General features: G+C 39.6%; 1 pseudogene; it reads left to right on the top strand.

Moving 5' to 3' along the window:
• The first annotated feature begins 18125 nt into the window (after window positions 1-18125).
• LOC128114084 (ATP synthase F(0) complex subunit C2, mitochondrial-like) lies at window positions 18126-18507 on the top strand (annotated as a pseudogene).
• Window positions 18508-19327: the final 820 nt, after the last annotated feature.

Here is a 19327-nt window from a genome sequence, read left to right as displayed (position 1 = left end):
AGAGAGAGAGAGAGAGAGAGAGAGAGAGATGTTTTTAAAAATGCAAAAAATCTACTTTCAAGAATGTAAGCTTTCAAGTAAGTTTACATTTTATGTGTATGGGTCATATTCATAGCTATGGGTGCATGCAGCATGTGGGCCACAGGTTGGACATGTGTGTCCTGAAGCACTTGTCATCACAGTGCAAGAAGGGGATGCCTGAGACAGTTTTGAATCTAGTAGTTGTAATTGCCTGAAAATTGGAAAGCAAACTCAGGTTTATGTGTGTTATCTTGGCAGGAGTTGAGCACTCTGGTTTGTATGGCCAGTCTGTGCTGAGCTAACATCCCACGGGATCATTCTGTCCTGGTTCTCAGCTTTTGAACTCTTTCCTATGGAAACTGAAGAATTTGATTGCCAGACAAGTATGTTCTGTGTAGTTTAAGGAATGGGAGTATGTGACAGTGTGTTCTTATAAAATGGATAAAGTTCAGAGTAAACTGACTCTTGGTTGGGCTCTTGCAATTTCAAAATGTTCAAGACTTTGACATTTGCAGAGAATGAATTTAATCTTGATAATCTTATCAATAGATGTTGCAACTCATGAGAACGACCCTTCCCCTGGGATGGTATTACTGAATTCATCATAGAAGCCAAAAAGGCAGTTTGATAGGCTAATATTTCACGTAGTTTGCCAACCACTCTGCAGTCTAGGCCATCTTAGACAAAGAAGCCATGTGAAACCTATCTAATTAACCTGCCCAAGATGCACAGCCAGAAAGTGGTAAATCCAGGGTTTGAAATCAGATAATCTTGGCCTCAGAGCACATGTCCAAAGAGCTCTTGGTTTGGAACACGTCTATTTCCTAAATAAAGTATTCCTATAAACCTAAACACACATAGGAAGTTGATGTGAAGGACTGTGAAGCAAGAAACAAGGATAGCTTTGTCAGAACCCTCTGGTCAACCATGATGAGCCTGCCCTGTTCATTGTGCATTCCCCACAAAGGAACTTCTGCTGATGCCAGAGGCCTCTCCCTAGAGAACCAAGCAGGACCAAGCAAGGGAGATCTTGCATATCTGAAAGACTGAGCCAAAGAGATCCATGCACTTCTGATTAGACAGCATGCTTTCCATGGCCTGCTCAACCTTCTGCGCCTTCTCACAGTGTACCCAGAGAGTTTCAGCTTTGGCACAGGCCTGTGAGATTTCATGCTCCTTTTCTCCATGTAATAAAAAAGTCATTTTTTGCCTCAAGCTAAAGAAAACCCTGGCAGTTTTAAACTTGAAAATGTTTGGGAGAGGATTTTTCTTTTTAATATATTAGATTTATTATTGTTGTTGTTTGGAAACCTTGTGGACATTCACAGTTTTTTGTTTTCCTTTTTTCCTTATTGAGCTTTTCTGGAAACTTCCATGGAGAGAAAGGCTAAAAGCAAAAGGATGAAATTGCTTTTTGAATTCTAAGTCTGAAAGGGATATAAGGGTGGGTAAGGAAGACCATGCCTGCTGGCTTTGACAAAGGCACACAACCAGTCACAGAACTGAATAGCTAGAATAGGCACAGCAAGAATGCCATCCCCTGTGGTGCAGTGCTTCCTGCTTGGGTTTCACACTTTTCAGAAAACAGAATAAAGTGGGAGAAAGGCTTGATGCTGATGGTTTGGAAACTCTCTGATGACTTGATGCATGTGTACACTGTGAAATAATGTCCATGATCAAGCTAATTGACATATAACTAGAAATATACATACATACTTACTTGTAAGTAGCCTAGGAAGTTTTGTCATGGGCATGTCTTCCCTTGTTCCTTAACTTTCCCCAAAGGAAAGCAGGAAATAATGATCCAGCCCTCCATATTCCAAACCATCCAGAAAAGAGGCAAAGTGGGGCTTCTACCAAGCATTCTGATTTTTGATGTGGTGGTCAGACCTCACTCACCACAGAAGCTCCAAATTCCTCATGGTTTTTGCCCACTTTCCTCACTTTTTTCTCTGTATCTTGGGCCTGCATCAAACCATGTTTCCCTTGACTTTCTGCAAACCACACAATTGCAACACACTGCCTCACTTCCTACAATTGTCTCTTTTCTGCTTTAAGGATCAGGGAGTTGAGCCAACATGGTATGCCCCTTTTTAGAGCCACCCCGCTCATCTCAGTCTAATTGCCTCCACATCTCTGCTTTTGAGTAGGTAAAACACTCCATTGTTCTCTCTCTCTTTCTCTCTCTCTGTCTCTCTCTCTCTTTGTGTGTGTGATATGTCAGGTGATATTTATGGAAGAGCTACTCCCCACTCCCCATCACATTTCCTATTCCTGTTTTTAAGTCTTGAAGGAGAAAGAAGAATGTTGACACCATCTTCTACCTTCCACTTTGGAACTCAAGTGAAGGGAGTAGGCACTAGACCTCAGTGTTGCAGCAAATAAAGACAGCCCTCCTCTTTTAGGGTCCTTCCCAAGTAAGGAGAAGGCATTTAACCTTCTAGGCTCTTTTCATCCACACACATCCTAACCCTATTCCCAGTGGAAGCGATTGTCAATGGTGCTAGAACCTTTCAACTAACATTAGCTCCTCATCTAGAACCATCACTTCTCCTACTTTTCCAGTACCCTCCATCTCACCTTGTACTCATGTTTTAGGGTGCTAATGAGCACCCCCAACTTTTAGATTCAGGTATCTGAACACTTTTTAAAATCTCTTTCTTAATAGACAATTGGTATGTTTTAGCTACACCAGAAGTACATTCTTGGCAATTCTCCACAACTTTACAGGAGCCAGGTAAGTGACTTTTAGTTGAGGGCAGGCTGTTATATCCTTAGTTCCTCAAAAACTCTCTTCACACATTCTCCTTTGATTTAAGGTCAGGCTAGAAAGAAAATAATTATCTTAAATCTTATTCTCCATGTCACAGTATGACGATTTATCTCAGACAAGCATACATCCTTAATTATAATCATAGCATTGATCTGAGTAAGCATAAGACATACGGCTATGAGTTGCTGGTGGTTTTGCACACCATTTTAGTGCAATTAATGTCTGCCACTAAAGTACTACCTTATGCATAAAACAAATTCAAAAGAAGCTTGGAACTTTATATTCTATTCAGGAAATGTTACTATTGTATTTATAGACAAGGACTTAAGGTTTTCATTTTTATTGCATTACTAAATGAGCCAGGTGGCAGTGGCACATGCTTTTAATCCCAGCACTCAGGAGGCAGAGCTAGGCAGATCTCTGTGAGTTCAAGGCCAGCCTGTTCTACAGAGCAAGATCCAGGATAGGCACCAAAACTACACAGAGAAACCCTGTCTCAAAAAAAAATTACTGAATGATTCTTTTTAAAGGAACCTAATATTAAAAAATATAAATTACTTTGTAAATTACTTTGTGAGGCAGATAAGGCAAATTAGGATTCATTGGCATCAATGTTAAACTTTCAAAGTTCTGTCTGGTTGCAATGCTTCCAAACTACTTCTCTAGATGAACTCTGTAATCGATCACGTAATCTTTCCTGAAACATTTACTGTAGTGCCCAGAACTTTGGTTGCAACTGGTGGGGGGTAGATGATAAGACACTTGTGTGATAGTAAGGCTGCAAATATTCCCTTTTTAGACTTACTTTCTTCTTAAAGTGTCACTTCCCTTCTTACAGGTACCAGATGTTCTCACAGTCCTCAGAACACCGTCTGTTCTCTCTATGGCTGTGACCTGGGTTTGCAAATTCTACCTTAGTTCCCTGTTCTTTCCCTCCAAGCTACTCAGCTAACTATTAGGAGAAAGCAGCTGATTAAACAAAGTCACACTCCAGTGTTGATGACTGAAAGCTCTTAACGGTCCCTGGGGTGTCTGCATCTGAGACCTTTAGCCTGTATTGATGGAGTTTCAAACAGTGCAATGGGATAGTGGGGATATAAATTTTGGTAGGAGAGAGGTACATGTTTTGATACTAGTCTGGTAGTAAAGTTGTAGATGTTAATTAAGTAGTTATACAAGGAGTTTTATCAAGTTTAAACCCTTTCTGCCATGTTTGAAGTGATTAGGGAATATGTCTTGTAGAGTTAGACTAGTTCTCCTAGTCCCAAGAAAGTTTGGTTTAGAATCCCATCCATCTGGCCACTCTTTAAACTATGTGAGCCTTAACCTTCATGTGGTACTAGTACAGGTATGAAAGTATACTTGATTCATTCTCAGTGAATGGAGTTCAGATCTCTAGTAGAAATCATATGCATTCTTAATATCTCACAAGGAGGTAGACCTGGGCCTTTCATTTTCTCAAAAAAAAAAATGTGTATTGTATCACTTCTCAGGGATGAGTATTTGAGAGAACAAAACCTGATATTTTTATATTTCTAGTCTACCATGCACTTTCTATATACTGAAAATGAGCTCACAAAGTTAAGAGGTAAAGAACAAATTTAAACAACTTTTGAATAATGGTTTCTGCAAGAATATACTATCCATATCTCTGATGTTATTAAAGCTTAAAAAGATCACCTTGTATTTATTCATTTAATATTTTAAAAAATGTTTTACTTGTTGATATTTGTGTGTGTGTATGTGTGTGTGTGTGTGTGTGTGTGTGTGTGTGAATATGTGTGTGAGCACACACATGCCACAGCATTTGTACAGAAATCATAGGACAATTTTTGAGAATTGGCTTTCTTTATTGTCTGTGGGATCCAGGAATTTGACCCAATCCCAGGCTTTCATGACAAATACTTTTATCCACTAATCTATCTTGCCAGCCCTCATTTAGTCTTTGTGGAAACTTACTTGTAGGTAACATTATCTATTCTATTTCATAGATGGTAAACCAAGGACACTGTTTAGTTAAATCCTCTGTCCAATGGTATATAACTAACAAAGGGCAAAGCTGGGGTTAGAACAAAGGCACTATAATCCCAGGTTTCACATTCTTACTCCAGTCCCTACGCCAAACTGGTTGTCATTAGGAGATATCAGAAAAGCTGTTTACCCTGAAGGGCACCTAGTTACAGTTGATAGACAAATGCTTCATCCCTCTCACCAACCTCAAATGGTTGTAACTCAATTTAAATCTTAAGTAATATGATACCTTTGCACTTCTCATGAATTGCCAGGACCATCATGAGGATCAATATCATGCAAGATAAATCTAAGACTGCTAAGGGTCTCTGGTTCTATCCACTTTTCTTTCCTTCCTACTTTTATATAGCATGATCTCATTACACTGAATTTAATTTAGTGGTATGGTAAGGACCCCTTCACATTCCATAGGAATTTGGGGTAGGTGCTTCTATTTTACTTACCACATCATGTTTTCCAACCTGTTGAATAACTTTGGCACTGCTCCATTTGCATCCTACATTTCTTTTGTCTATCTCATGCAACCTATCATCTCCAGCATCCTCCTAACTGCTTCCAGGGTCCCATGGCCATGCATGCACTCTAAGTAGTAAGGCGGAATGCTTAGTCACCCCAGGTGTTAGCATTTCTGGAGTTCCATTGCTGTGCAGGCAAAATGCCTAGTCACCCCAGGGCCTTATGTCCTATATAATCTGTGTGTGTGTGTGTGGCCACATAATCTATATGCATGTGTGGTATGGCTAAGTAAGCCCCTATACTCATGTGTGAGATTATCCTTAAAAGCAGACTCCACTCGTTCCCTCCCTCCTTTCCAACACACCTCTCTCCAGCAGGCCTGCTCACTTTCCCCTGTGGTGGTATTGTGTTCCCCAAAATATTGTGTACCTTAATAAACTTATCTGGGATCAGAGAACAGAAAAGCCACAAGATACTTAGGATAGAAAATGTTAGCACATGCCTTTAATCCTAGCATTCCAGAGACAGAAATCCCTCTGGATCTCTGTGAGTTCAAGGCCACATTGGAAACAGCCAGACATGGTGACTCACGCCTTTAATCCCAGAAAGCAGCCTTTAATCCCAGGGAGTGGTGGTAGAAAGCAGAAAGGTTTATAAGGCGTGAGGACCAGAAACTAGAAGCATTTGCCTGGTTAAGCATTTGGCTGGTTAGGCATTTGGCTGGTTAAGCATTTGGCTGGTTAAGCATTCAGGCTTCTAGCAGCAGCAGTTCAGCTGAGAGCCATTGGGATGAGGACACAGAAGCTTCCAGTCTGAGGAAACAGGACCAACTGAGGAATTGGCAAGGTGAGATAGCTGTGGCTTGTTCTGTCTCTCTGATCATCTAATGTTCACCCCAATAACTGGCTTCAGGTTTGATTTTATTAATAAGAACTTTTAAGACTCATGCTACATTCCCCTTTCCCTAATCCCTTAATAAAACTCTTAAAGTGGATTTTGTTATATATCTGTGGTCCATTCTTGCTGCTGGTAAATACAGCATTTGGTTGATTTACAAACACTTGCAAGTTCCTGTACAGATCTACCCCTCCTGCCAGACTTGTGCCAAGTCCAGACCCTCAAAAGACCCTCCAGATACACTACCAGCTGCTGCACCAACTGAAGGCACCAACTGGGTGAATACTGGCAGGTTAACTTCACCCACATGCCCACTTGTGAAAACTCTGTTATCTCCTAATTCATTGATACTTTTACAGGATGGGTAGAGGCATTTCCCATCTCTAGAGAAACAGCAGATGTGATAGCTCCTGTTCTCCCGATTTGGCATGCCATTCCCCCAGGCTCCTAGAACATCACTGCTGGTACTACCACTCCAGACTCAAGGGCATATCTGCTCTTTCATCTTGCTCATCCACCCTTGCCTCTTCTGTACAACCAGGGCACTTCTCCGTCCCATTCTCTCTGGCAGTTATCACTTTTCCCATGGTTAGTCCCATTCATGAGGCCAACAATAACAATATATTTTTTCCCTAGCAACCTGCCTTCTCAGCTCCCTCAAGGGGTCTCCATGATGACAACTAACTGAATGCTTTTTCATTCACACCTCCTGCTGTACATGACCCCCAAATTCCCCCTCCTCACTTCACCCCCAAATTAGCAGGAAGCAGTCTTGAGAATTTGGCACCCTTATCCTCCCACTTGCTATCCATAATTCACCTTTTTATAATAATTAAAAATGGAGGAATGTTGGCATTCAAACCCACCCCTTGGAGACCCACCCAGCATCCTGATGCCATCTTCTGTAAAGTCCCCTTTAAGGAAAAAACTCTCTCTCTTCTCCCTCTCTTCTTCCTTCCATTCTCTCTTGCTATGAGGTGGTACGCACTTCCTCTCATCCTTTCTTCCCTTTTCTTTTTCTCTTCTTCCTTATCCTCCCTTCTCCCTTACCCTCAATAAAACTTTCCACATGGATGCTATGTCTGCATGGTGTGAGTCACTTTTTCATCATGCCATGCTGCCACCCACCACGTCTGCATGGAGTGTCTCCTTCACCCACTGTGCCCCTTGGCTCCACCCAGCAAGGCCTATCAAGTGCCCTTTTACAACACTGTGTATACAATAACCTCCAAGTCTGCTGCCTTGTTTAATGTCACTGAAGGGTCTATTGCAGTAACTTTTCCTGGGAGAATGTGAACAAATGTCTGTTTACCCCATGTAGGGCACCAATGATCGACCAAAGAAATTATTCCACCCAAGTCTATCTTGGTGAATTGATGAGTTTATTTGTGATTATCTAACAGGATCATGAACAACTTATAGGCAGATATACCACTAAAGAAGAGTTTTCCACCACAAGGACCTTGAGAGCCCCTCTTGTGCTACCTCATGAGTTATTTATGTGGTGCTTCTGGAGTTCACCCTCTCTTCTGTGAGGAAGTTTTTGTAAGCCCAGTCTTGTGAGGGATTATTGGGTAATCATAGCTGCTCTGATTTCAAGAGAGCTATGGCCATATCATGCTTAGAGGACAAAGTTACCCAACAGGCACAGTGCTATTTGGTGAGATATCCATGTTCAGGCTAGAACTGCACCTGAAGCTGTTTTATTCCTATATTCAGGTATTCAATCATCCCTCATTCCAGAGGCCCTATCTGTCCTTCCCATAGCATGTCTCTTTTCTTAGGCTCTTTCCTAGACTCACTGGCCTCCAGCTACCCTTGGCTTAGAAACTCTGGTGTTCTAAATTTGTTTTCTTCATAGACTCAGCTTTTGTGACCTTGGCAAGTAGTAGACATTTAACACCTAAAATCTAGGGAGCTCTGTCTGTCTTTCATGAACTACAAACAGAAGACCTACTTATGGACCAGACATTGCTGGTACTGCTTCTGGCACCTGATGCCCCTTGAGACAGACCTGGTCCTATTAGCCAAGGCTTGGTCAACAGCACTTTATTTCTTGTTGGCATTTCTGAAAACTGAGAGGTTACTTGGGAATTTCTGAGCCTTTAATTCATTAGCAGTTAATGATGTGTGTTTTGATGAGAATATAAAAAATTTTGTTTATCTACTTGAGAAGAGGAAAATTGGGAATAAAAAGGAGAGAAGAAAAACACAATTCTCAGCATTTCACTGAGGTCTTAAATGTTTGGAGCTGCTTAGTTCCTAGTCATTGCTGGAAATTTCTCTGGGTGTTGATTTTATATATCAACTCTCAGAAAAATTCATGAAGTGTTTTGCTTCACCTAAAGCCATCAAGAGACCCACAGGAAGTTCAGAAGGATGTATCTGTCTGAGTCATGTATAAAAGATTTTTCAAACTTATTCTTGAACCAGTATTGTCTAAACCATTGCTCCTTCAAGGTAGAATATGATAATCTAAGAAGGATTAGTCTTTGGATTATTAATTAATTAACCTGTATTTGTCCTTCACCTAGCCATTTCAGGTTCTCAACCTCTCTGCCTCTCTGAGTCTTCACTTTAATTTTTTTTTTTTGTTTTTGTTTTTTTTTGAGACAGGGTTTCTCTGTGTAGCTTTGAGCCTTTTCCTGGATCTCGCTCTGTAGACCAGGCTGGCCTCAAACTCACAAAGATCCACCTGCCTCTGCCTCCCGAGTGCTGGGATTAAAGGCGTGTGCCGCCGCCGCCACCGCCGCCGCCGCCGCCGCCGCCGCCGCCGCCGCCGCCGCCGCCGCCACCACCCGGCTCTTCACTTTAATTTGTAAAAGGGGCACTATTATTTAACCTGTAGAGCTGTCATTAAGACAAAATTCCACTAAGTAAGAGGAACTGGCATAGATAAGACATTTCTGAATGCTATCTACCTATCTAATACACCTCCATCTTTTTCTATAGAAGATCTGGATTTTCCATTCTTCAGAGTACTCATGATGTTCAAGTAACACTAAGAATGTTTGAAAAATCCATAGAGAAACATAATACTTCATGTTTACGTATATATATGTATTTATACATATTTACATATAATATACCTTTGAGTTGTTTGTCAGAGAGACTAGAGAGAGCCTCTCAAAATAATGTAGGCTATTGCCATTACCAATGGTTACCTCCTAGAACTTGAAGCTATTACTAAAGACACTATACACGTTGGACACAGGCTTAGGATAATAGAATTAGAACTAACCTAAGAGCCTCTTTCCTGAGGATTAGCTCTCAAAGTATCAGAAGGTTCTATGCAATCTGGCAAGGGAGAAAAGTAATCAATAGTCTTACCAATCTATAAAACTTATGAACCATAATTACCAGCATAGAAAGATATACCCAAGGGTGCAATGATGGCACTTATATCTTTGGTGTAACCAACAACTATCTAAATAGATTTAAATCTTGCTTAATAGGAGGCAAATCGTGCCTGGTACTGTAAATCCAACCAACTACCCATGACTTGTGAGGTCATAGACCCTAGAGAAGAATCTATTACTGCCACTTCCCTAAATCAGTGTAATTTCTAATAGCACTCTATTTATCCTTATACCCACAGAAAAGTGTAGCTCTCACCCCTCACCAAAGAAGCTTCCTTTAGCATCAGAGGCCATTATAGAAATCCACATCTGAAAAAAATACACAGAACAATTGACTGTTGGTTGCTAAACACCAAATGACACATCTACCATGCAATTCCTACACATAAGGGCAGGGAATTTTGTGGAAGAGAGGTGGGATGATTATTAGAGCTGGAGGGCCATAATGTCTGTTGTGAGATAATGTCTTCCATATATCACAGGGAAGCTACAATAATAAAATCTCAACAATATGGCTACCTAAACAAGACCTACACAAGAACACCAGTTGATATGCCTAAGTGGGTGGAGGAAATCTCACAGGGCCCTACCCCTAGATGAAAAGCTTTAGGCACTTAATGTCTGGTAAGAGAAGAACAATCAGTCTTCTCTAAGAACAAACCCTCCCCCATAGCTTATCCAATCCCAAGTGGGCAGCCCTAAACATCACTAAATGAGCATCACTAAGTAGACTCAACAGGCTGTATTCATATATATATATATATATATATATATATATATATATATACACATATATATATATAACAATAATTAAAGAAGAGATCATGAATTTGAGAGTGATTAGAGGTTCACAGGATGAGTTTGAAAGAAAGAAGGAGAAGTGAAAATGCTATAAATACCATACTCGTGTTTGAAAATCTGAAAATGTTTAATTAAGGAGAACAAGCCAGTAAGCAGCACTCCTCTATCATCTCTGTTTGGGTTCCTGACTCAGGGTTCCTACTTGAGTTCTTCCACTGACTTCCCTCAATGATGGACTGTGATATGGAAGTGTAAGTCAAAATAAACCCTTTCTGTGCCCCCTAAAATTTTTAATTAAAGATTATTTTGCTTTCAAGTACAGTTTGAAATTGCTATTATGTGAGGTCCATATCTGTTTTGTTAGGTTTACCCCTAAGCATTGTAATTTTGTTTGGGCAACTGTAAATGGTATAGTGTTTTAAATTTCAACAGTCTGTTCATTGTCAGAACATAATGATAGATTTATTTTCTTACATTTATCTTGTATCACACAACCTTGATGAATTTATCATTCCAGGAGTTTTTTGTAGTTTCCATACGTAGATATTAATGTTAGTTGAAAATACTTTACATTTTTGTTTGCAAAAAGAGAGAAAACAATTAGGCCAAGGTGGTCAACATTTTCTGCGGGCTTAAGTTATTTTTCAGAAATAAACCACCAGAGTAATAATCCTTTATAAAATCCTTATGTTGGACTTCAGGAATTTTTTTGAGCCAATCAACTTGATTAGGGCTAGATAGTCTTTGATTGCTTTCCAAGTGAATCCACAAAAATAATGTTGTTTCACACTAGTTAGTCCTCTGCATACAAGGCTGCCAGTTATACTACAAATTACTATTGATGGGTTCAAGCAGAATGAGGTGAGAATCCAGGTGAGGTCCTTTACCTGTTGCTATTTCTAAAGCAAGTAGCAGCAGCTTTATTGTAAGAACAACCTCTACTGTAGGATAATGAGTGTCTGTCTCCTCTGGAGATTGTACTGTTGTTCATGTGAGATCTTAAGTCTGGGGGTAATCAAGCAGACATTGGGTCCTCTCATTGAAGTATCTTTGCTTCTGCAGTTGAAAGAGTCAAATTTGTGATGTGTCATCAAGGAGGAATTATTGAAAAGGAAGCTCCAAATGTATGGTAAAGATACTGTCACACCCAGAATATTCCACAAAATCACATATATATTCAACAGCAAATAAAAAACAAAGCCCTTAGCCAAGTACACTTCATTATGAGTCTTCAACCTTCCCTCTTAAAATACAGCAAAACTGTATTCTAAAAATAGCGGCTTATCATAAGTTCCTTCCCACTCTGATACTGATTTAGTTCTATACAATGATTTTAATAAAAGTGTTCATTTCTCAGGTCAGGCATAGTGACACATGCCTTTAATCTAAGCACTTGGGAGGCAGGGGCAGTTGAATCTTTATGAGTCCGAGGCAAGCCTGGTCTACAAAATGAGACCCTGTTTCCTTCAAAAAAAAAGTTTATTTCTTAAGTTGTCAGGAACATCTCCAGATCTGAGCATTATTTGGTCTGCATAGAACAGTTCATTCAAGGTAGCTGATTATTCTTTACAAGATGAGTTGTAGTGAGTTTGTTGCTAGTGAGCTGATACTGGCAAGTTATTTAAAAATTGGAGAGTGCTACCTTACAATTACTCAAACTCCTAGAAGGATTAAAAAAACAAGACATTCAAGTTTTCTCCCATGGGGATGAACGTGGTAAGGGATATATGAGTGACTTTTCCCTGTGAACCAAAGGACACAAGCTGATGGAGAAGTCCTTGGAGGTGGGGCTACAGTCAGACATAAGGAGAAAGTCAATGGGGTATTTTATTTTGCAATTTAGAAGAAATGGACAAGTATAATTTCACCAGTAAAAGCTCAGATATCTCATGTTTTCTAGAGCCTAAGTATTTTCTTCAACTGATCTGAAAGCCAGGAGAGAGATCAGTATATATTCCTGGTGATCCAAGGCCCAGAAGGTGCATTCATCCAGTGAGCAATTCATGTGCATCTATCATGTGCAACTATTTAATAGATAGTCAGGTAGTCTGTTCAGCCCATCTTGATTCTGTCTTTAGACTCTTAGGGTAACTACTGATGAGTACTTTAAAAGCTATCTCCAAGATAAGATGTGCTGATGGGTCATGAAATTTAGTGGGTGAATATTTGAGGAGAAAAAGGTCATTGGCCTCAATGTACTTATTAATTATAAGGAAAGAGAGTAAACAAGCCAGCAGACACATCTTAGCAAATGATCAAAGTTAATATCATCATTAATCAATCATGCCAGCATCATGTCTCTCTGATACAATGTTCTGAAAAGGCACTTGCCTGATGTTCTTTTATGAAATGCATAACCTCAGTCTAATTATGAGAAAACATCAGATGAACCTAGATAAAAGATATCAGAGAAGATAACTGAACATTATTTTTCAACAGTGTTAAAGTCAGAGTAGCCAAGAAAATGCTTTGGAACTGTAACAGAGTGCAGTTACCTTAGTAAATCTTGAGACAAAAAGGGTTAGAGCAAATACTGGTATAATTCAAATAAGACATGGAATTTAGTTGCTAGTACCATAGTGAAGGTAATTTTCAGTTTCTGAAGATTGCACTGCAGATACATAAACTGTTAAGGTTAACAAAGGCTGAGTAAAAGGTGTGTTTCGATTCTTAGTACTCTTAAAATCTGTTCTGTAAGTCTAAATAGATTTCAAATTAAAAAAGTTAGGAAGGAAGTTTGTTAGAAACAAGGGAATACAACAAAACAATTCAGCCAGTTTAATATTGCCCTACCACATGCCTCAGTGCCTCTGTGAACCAGATGAAGGTGCATAATTATCTTTCTCCATGTTCTGTGTTTAATTCCTGCAAGTTGTAACTTGTGCAGATCATCTCAGTCCCGTGGGTAGCCTAGGAAAATGATATTTCATGTTTCAAGACTAAAAGGGTAACACTGAAAAGAGCCATTCTAGTCTGGTTTCATGAGCTTTATTGCTTATGAGAACTGTGTCAGCAAGACAAATGCCCACAGTGTAAAAAGAGTTTTTAAAAAGTAACTGTATGCAGACTGAGCAGGTTGTATTTATGTATTTAGGAATATATATGTATATATGCATGCATTGTCTATCTATTTATCTGACATCTATCTAAACATATATGTATGTAACAGCAATTGAGAAAAGAGGCTATGAAATTGAAAGAGCAAGGAGGGGTACATGGGAGGATTTCAAAGGAAGAAAGGGAAGAGGGAAATGATGTTATTATATCATAATCTCAAAAAATAAAAGAAATAAGTTTTTAAAAAAGAGAAACATGGAAGAGTGGATTTAAAGCAGGAGGATTGCCAATTATTTGATATTTTTCTTAAAAGCTGTGTACTTCTTTTGAGTCGGAATCCAATTGTTTCAAGTCTTCATTAATCAGCGGCCCCATTCATCAAATAGACACTTTGGCATAATGAGCTCTCATAAATACAGTGTTTGTGATCTTTCTTGCAATATTAGAATGAGGAATGGGGGTGGAAGGAGTGAAATCATGCAGCACCTCATCTTCTTATTCTCCAACAGGCTTCCATATGCCACACCGAATTAACATTCTGTCATCTTTTCTGTCTTGTGTCTTTCTAGCCCTCTCTCTTTCACGTATAATGAATGAACCCAGGGCACCTGCTCCGACTTCTTAATTGAAGCAGTTCAGGTCAAATCATGATTGTTAACAGAAATAAACCAAACCATTTGTCACAGAGCTTAATTTCACCTGTGCTGCCTGGGTTCCTGCTGTTATTTGTACTTACTGCGGATGATAAAAAGCAGTTGCCAAAGCCTCCTCACAGGAAAACGAATCCCAGCTGGGATCCAGACCCAAGCACCTGGGGCTGTGGATCAGCTGGCAGCAAACAGTGATTTTGCCAGCCTTAGTTGCCCCTCAGGTTGATTGAAATGAACAGATCCATTTCCAAGCACTGTCTGGTTTCAAATGAGTGAACGTTTGGGTGTCATTCCTGAGAAAATATCAAGGCCTCAGAGACCTGTTCTTATTATACCACCTCTGAACAAACAGGCTTCCCCCAGGTTTCTAAAACTGCACTGTACACACTTACTAGCTACCAATGGTGGGTTAAGATGGAGACTATCCACGTACACACTGGAAACTAGAGAGTCACGGCTGAGACCCCAGGAGAGAAGCTCTCTTCTTCTACAGAAGGACACAATATTTGTGCATTTGTACTAAGGACAGTTGCTTGGAATTCCATGATTTCAACACTTTCTCCATTTTTTAGCCTGCTAATGATCTTCAGACTAAGGAAAGAACACTAGTTTTGAGTTTTGTCTTAGAGAAACAGGTATGACAGGCTGCTCTGTCCATAAAGGAGGTTCAGAAATAATATTGTAAGTGCTCATTATTGTCAATCTGTTAACTAGTCAGGCAGCTCCCCCCACTATCACATAGGGCTTTGTTGGGGCCACTGTATATTATGTGCCGGCAAAATAGTGTTCTTGCCTTTCTGGAATCCATGCACAGCCATGACATAATCCGGGCTGTTGTCTGTGAGTAGGATATGTGTTCTATGCTTATGTATATGAGGTAGAATATTATTTGGAATGAGAGAGGATAGAACCTATGAGGAGAGATTGAGTGCCAATCCCTCTAGAATGACTCAGTTGTACCCACTGAAGACATTGACTTTGCGGACTTAGAGACTTCTACTTTAAGTCAGAGGTCTCAATGACAGGCTGAGCATTTGAAACACTTGGAGAAGTTTAGATTCCAGTAGGGGAAGGGGCAAAGAATATCCTCAAAGTATCTCAGACCAAGATTCAGGTTTAAGAAAAACTGTTTTTTTTTTCTTTTGAGACGGAATATCAAAAGAAAATTCAGCCTTGGCTAGACTGGAGCTCACTATGTAGACCAAGCTAGCCTCAAACTCACAGAGATATGCCTGCCTCTGCCTCCTGAGTGCTGGGACTAAAGGCATGTACCACATCAGGCTAAAATTATGTTTTAAAGTGTGTGTGTGTGTGTGTGTGTGTGTGTGTGTGTGTGTGTGTGTGTGTGTGTTATATGCTTCAGCATGTATACAGAAGTCAGGGGAGGATGTTGGGCACCCTGCTCTAGTACTCTCTACTGTATTCTTTTGAGACAGATTTCTCCTTGAACCTGAGGCTATGATATCAGTCAACAAGTTCAAGTAATCTTCCTGTTTTTGTTTTCTCCATTAGTGCTAGGGTTATAGATTCATGTGTGTCCACACCTGGCTTTTTGCTTGGGTTCTGGGGGCTTGATCTCAGATCCTTATACTTGCTTGCACAACAAGTGCTCTTAGTTGTTGAGGCATAAACCCAGCTCCTGAGAGCCACTGTTTTTGATCACTATTTACTGATCAGTATCCCTGACTATATAGAATACCATGAATGAGCAATAGCAATAGCAATAACAGCATAAATCAGTTACTACATTTAAAGTCAGGAGTTTTACTTGCATTGTCTTATTTAACTCTCACTATCACCCTATGAGAAAGATGAGAAAAACGGTATCTCAAAGAAATAATGTAATCTTCCCAATATGTCACAGTTCCTAAGTGGATGAACCAGGATTCATTCACAAATGGTCTGACATCTGAGCCTAGGCTCTTCCTTTACTAGCTAGCTCATAATGCACTGGAATATTGTGTCTTCTCTGAGATATTGTTGGCTTCAGGGCATGGAGAGTGGAGGGAGGAAGTAACTATGTATGTCAAGAAAGAAAGCAACACAGTGTGTCTATGTGTGCCTCTGTGTGTTTTTAACACAGGAGTGTTCACAATATGGGGAACAGATGGGATACTGAAGAAACTGTAGATGACTAAGCCCAACGAAAGAAGACTATGTGGAAGAGTCAAATATGAATGGTATTGTTTCAGCCAAAACCTCAAATGTGAAGCCAAGCTTTGTTATTGGATAACTGTATGACTTTAGGCATAATAACTGAGGGCCTCTGTGGCCTTCCGTTTTCCTGTCTTACTAATTTAAATCAGTAATAATTCTGTTGAAGGCTTGTGGGTTATAGAAAAGGTTTGTAAACAGCTTTATACAGGTAGAGCCAGCATTTTGACAATCATTATTAGATGTTCCTGTATGCAATAAAGATGAATAGGAAGCCTCCTCAAAGGACTACTGTCCTTACCCCAAACTGAAAGTTGTAATTAAAAATAATCTAATTAAAAAACTGACTTAAAAGAACTCAAAACCATCCAGAATAAATTTTCTCTTAGAAAGTTGTCTGTGACACACTGCATCTTTTTTTTCTTACTTTTACTGTTTTTTTTGACAGTTTTGCTTTATACTCCAGGCTGACCTCAAATTCATCTCAGCACCCTAGAAATAGAATTACAGGCATGTGCCACTAAGCCTAAAGACATTGCGTCTTCATACATGAAGACAAAGGTAATTCAAAACACAGTTGTTCTCTTGCCTTATGAAGGAAACATGGGTAGTTGATAAGGACTTAAAGAGTGGAGACAGTTGCTTTCTAGTACCAAGATGGTCATAACATATGAAATAATTGTCTTATCTTTTAACATCTTGTTTTCAAAGGTGACCATGTGTTTTAGATAAATTGATGCTGGTTCCAACCAGGGAAGAGATCTCAGGGAAGAGCAACTTCCAGAGAAGAACAAATTCTTCCTTTACATAAAACATTTGTACAGCTCACTATGGGTTCTGTGGTCCCTGGAATTGGTGATGGGATTGGACTCTGAATTTATAAATGATGGTGCAAATAAGTAGGAAGACATTTAGAAGTTGTTCTACAAAAGCAAGAAGAAAAGCACTATATAGGCAAAGTCTGACAGAAAGGGAACAGTAGTCCTCCAGAATTGGAAGGATATAATGGTCCCAGGGAGAGTAATTAGATAACATGAAAAGGATTCTTGGGAAGGTAAACAGCCTCTTGGGAACATTTTCTACATGTCATGACCTGTGAAATAGTGTTCTTTTAAGAGGAGTGGCAGAAATTGCCTTCAATGAATCAGGGAAAGTCAGGTGAGAATTGAACATGATAAAATACTAGGCATCTCCAATTTGATTCTTGGTGCTGTATTGACAAGACTTAGAATGAAGACATATTTTGACCTATAACCACAATAGTCAGTTGACTATTATTACATGGAAATCATGGATAAATTTCAAAAAGTATCATGTTAAAAGCACAAATATGTATACTATATGGCTGCATTTGTATAAATTTCCAAAAAAGGTAAAAATGTTTTATGTGTTAAAATCAGGTAACAGTTATCTTTGAGGGACTGTAATTGGAAGGAGATATGAGAGGAATTTCAAAGGTGCTGATCATACTGCTTTTTGATCTGAGTGGGCACTAATTATGTGGGTGTGTTCAGTTTATAAATATCTAAATACTTGTCTAATCACAACTTTTGAATTTTCTGTATATATTATACTTCAAGAAAAATTAGGAAACCAAGATCTAATCCATGAATGGATAATAATTCATTCCAAGAGGAATAGATGCTAAATATTAACAAGAGTTTATTTTCTTTACCCATACAAACTTTTCTTTCTTGAACTTCAAGTTCTTCAACTTCATCTGTTGTTTGGAATAACTCTCACAGGACAGTGTGTGTCTTCCAGAAAGCATGCACTAAACTAAGATTAGCTTTATCCATACAAATTCCTTTGAAGGAAAGGAAGAGTTATGGGGGGGATATTTTTAGGTCAAAATACAAGTATTTTCTCTGTCTTCTCTGCCCTGGGAACAGCTCTCCTGTCTTAACCCCTCACCCCTGAGAATGTATGCCTGCTCCAAGTTCATCTTTGTCAGAAATATTGACAAATGAGAGCCTCAGTCGCTTGGTAGTCTAGAGTCCTCTGACCTCACTCATCCTTAGTAAACCTTCCAAACCAGTGTCATTTCAAGGAACATCGACACAGTCACCAAGTTCATTGGGACGGGGGCTGCCATAGTTGTGATGGCTGGCTTTGGGGATGGGATTTGAATTGTTTTTGGAAGCCTCATCATTGGCTATGCTAGGAACCCTTCCCAAAGCAACAGCTCTTCTCCTATGAAATTCTAGACTTTGCCCTCTCAGAAGCCATGGGGCTCTTTTGCCTAATGGTGGCCTTTCTCATCCTCTTCCCTATGTCAAGCAGCCATATTCACTTCCACCTCCCATAGTTCTTTCTCCTGTGTCTTGTCTTCCCTGTATGTTCCTTTTCCTGTACTTACCCAGGAAGTCTGTAGAAAGTGGTTGGCTCAGGGTTTGATAGAGAGAACATAAATACTACTGTGTTAATAAGAAAAATGCAGGCATGACCTATTTGAAAGAATAAGAAGAATGATAGGGGAATATATAGGAAGACCCTTGGATCACAGCATAATCTTAAGGAAATGTAAGGTGGGCTGATGGTGAATTCTTGGGCACATACTGTTCAGTGGAGGAATGCTGTCCTGGGTAAAATAGTGCTCTATCAATATCTTTGTCATGCGCTGTCCTAGGTGTGAAGATCCAAGGGAATAATGGCCTTAGTTGAATGCTGTGGTGAATTTTAAAAGACGCAGCCATTTGAAGCTATCAATCAAATATACTTCCAGTAGGAGGTCCTCTAGAAGAGACGTCTGGGCAACTCATGTCCATGCCAACCACACTTAGGTGTGTGGCGATGTTTGTATGATAGGACCTGACTATGGCTTACCCAATAGACAAATGTTACATAGCATGCTACAGGCATCAAGGTTAATGTACTCTAGCATATATCTCTGCTGCTTGTGAGCAAGGGAAGATGGGGCAACAAAGTGCAGCAAACCCCACGTAGTATGCTCTTTCTGAATACATTCTTTTTCTAAAGCTTGCTACCAAACAAAGAGAACTTCTTAAAGGAGTTCTGTTACTGCACTTAAGCCAACTTTCTAGAGGAAATTCTTTGAACTACTAAAAGGAATATTACTATTGTTATATTCTACTAGGATCATGACACAAAAGAATGTGAATTCTAAA

The sequence above is a fragment of the Peromyscus californicus genome, unplaced genomic scaffold, assembly GCF_007827085.1.
Source record: "Peromyscus californicus insignis strain IS unplaced genomic scaffold, ASM782708v3 Scaffold_10__1_contigs__length_136768540, whole genome shotgun sequence".
NCBI lineage: Eukaryota > Metazoa > Chordata > Mammalia > Rodentia > Cricetidae > Peromyscus > Peromyscus californicus.
Note: the sequence above shows the minus strand (reverse complement) of the source record. Positions and strands in the feature narration are given on the sequence as shown.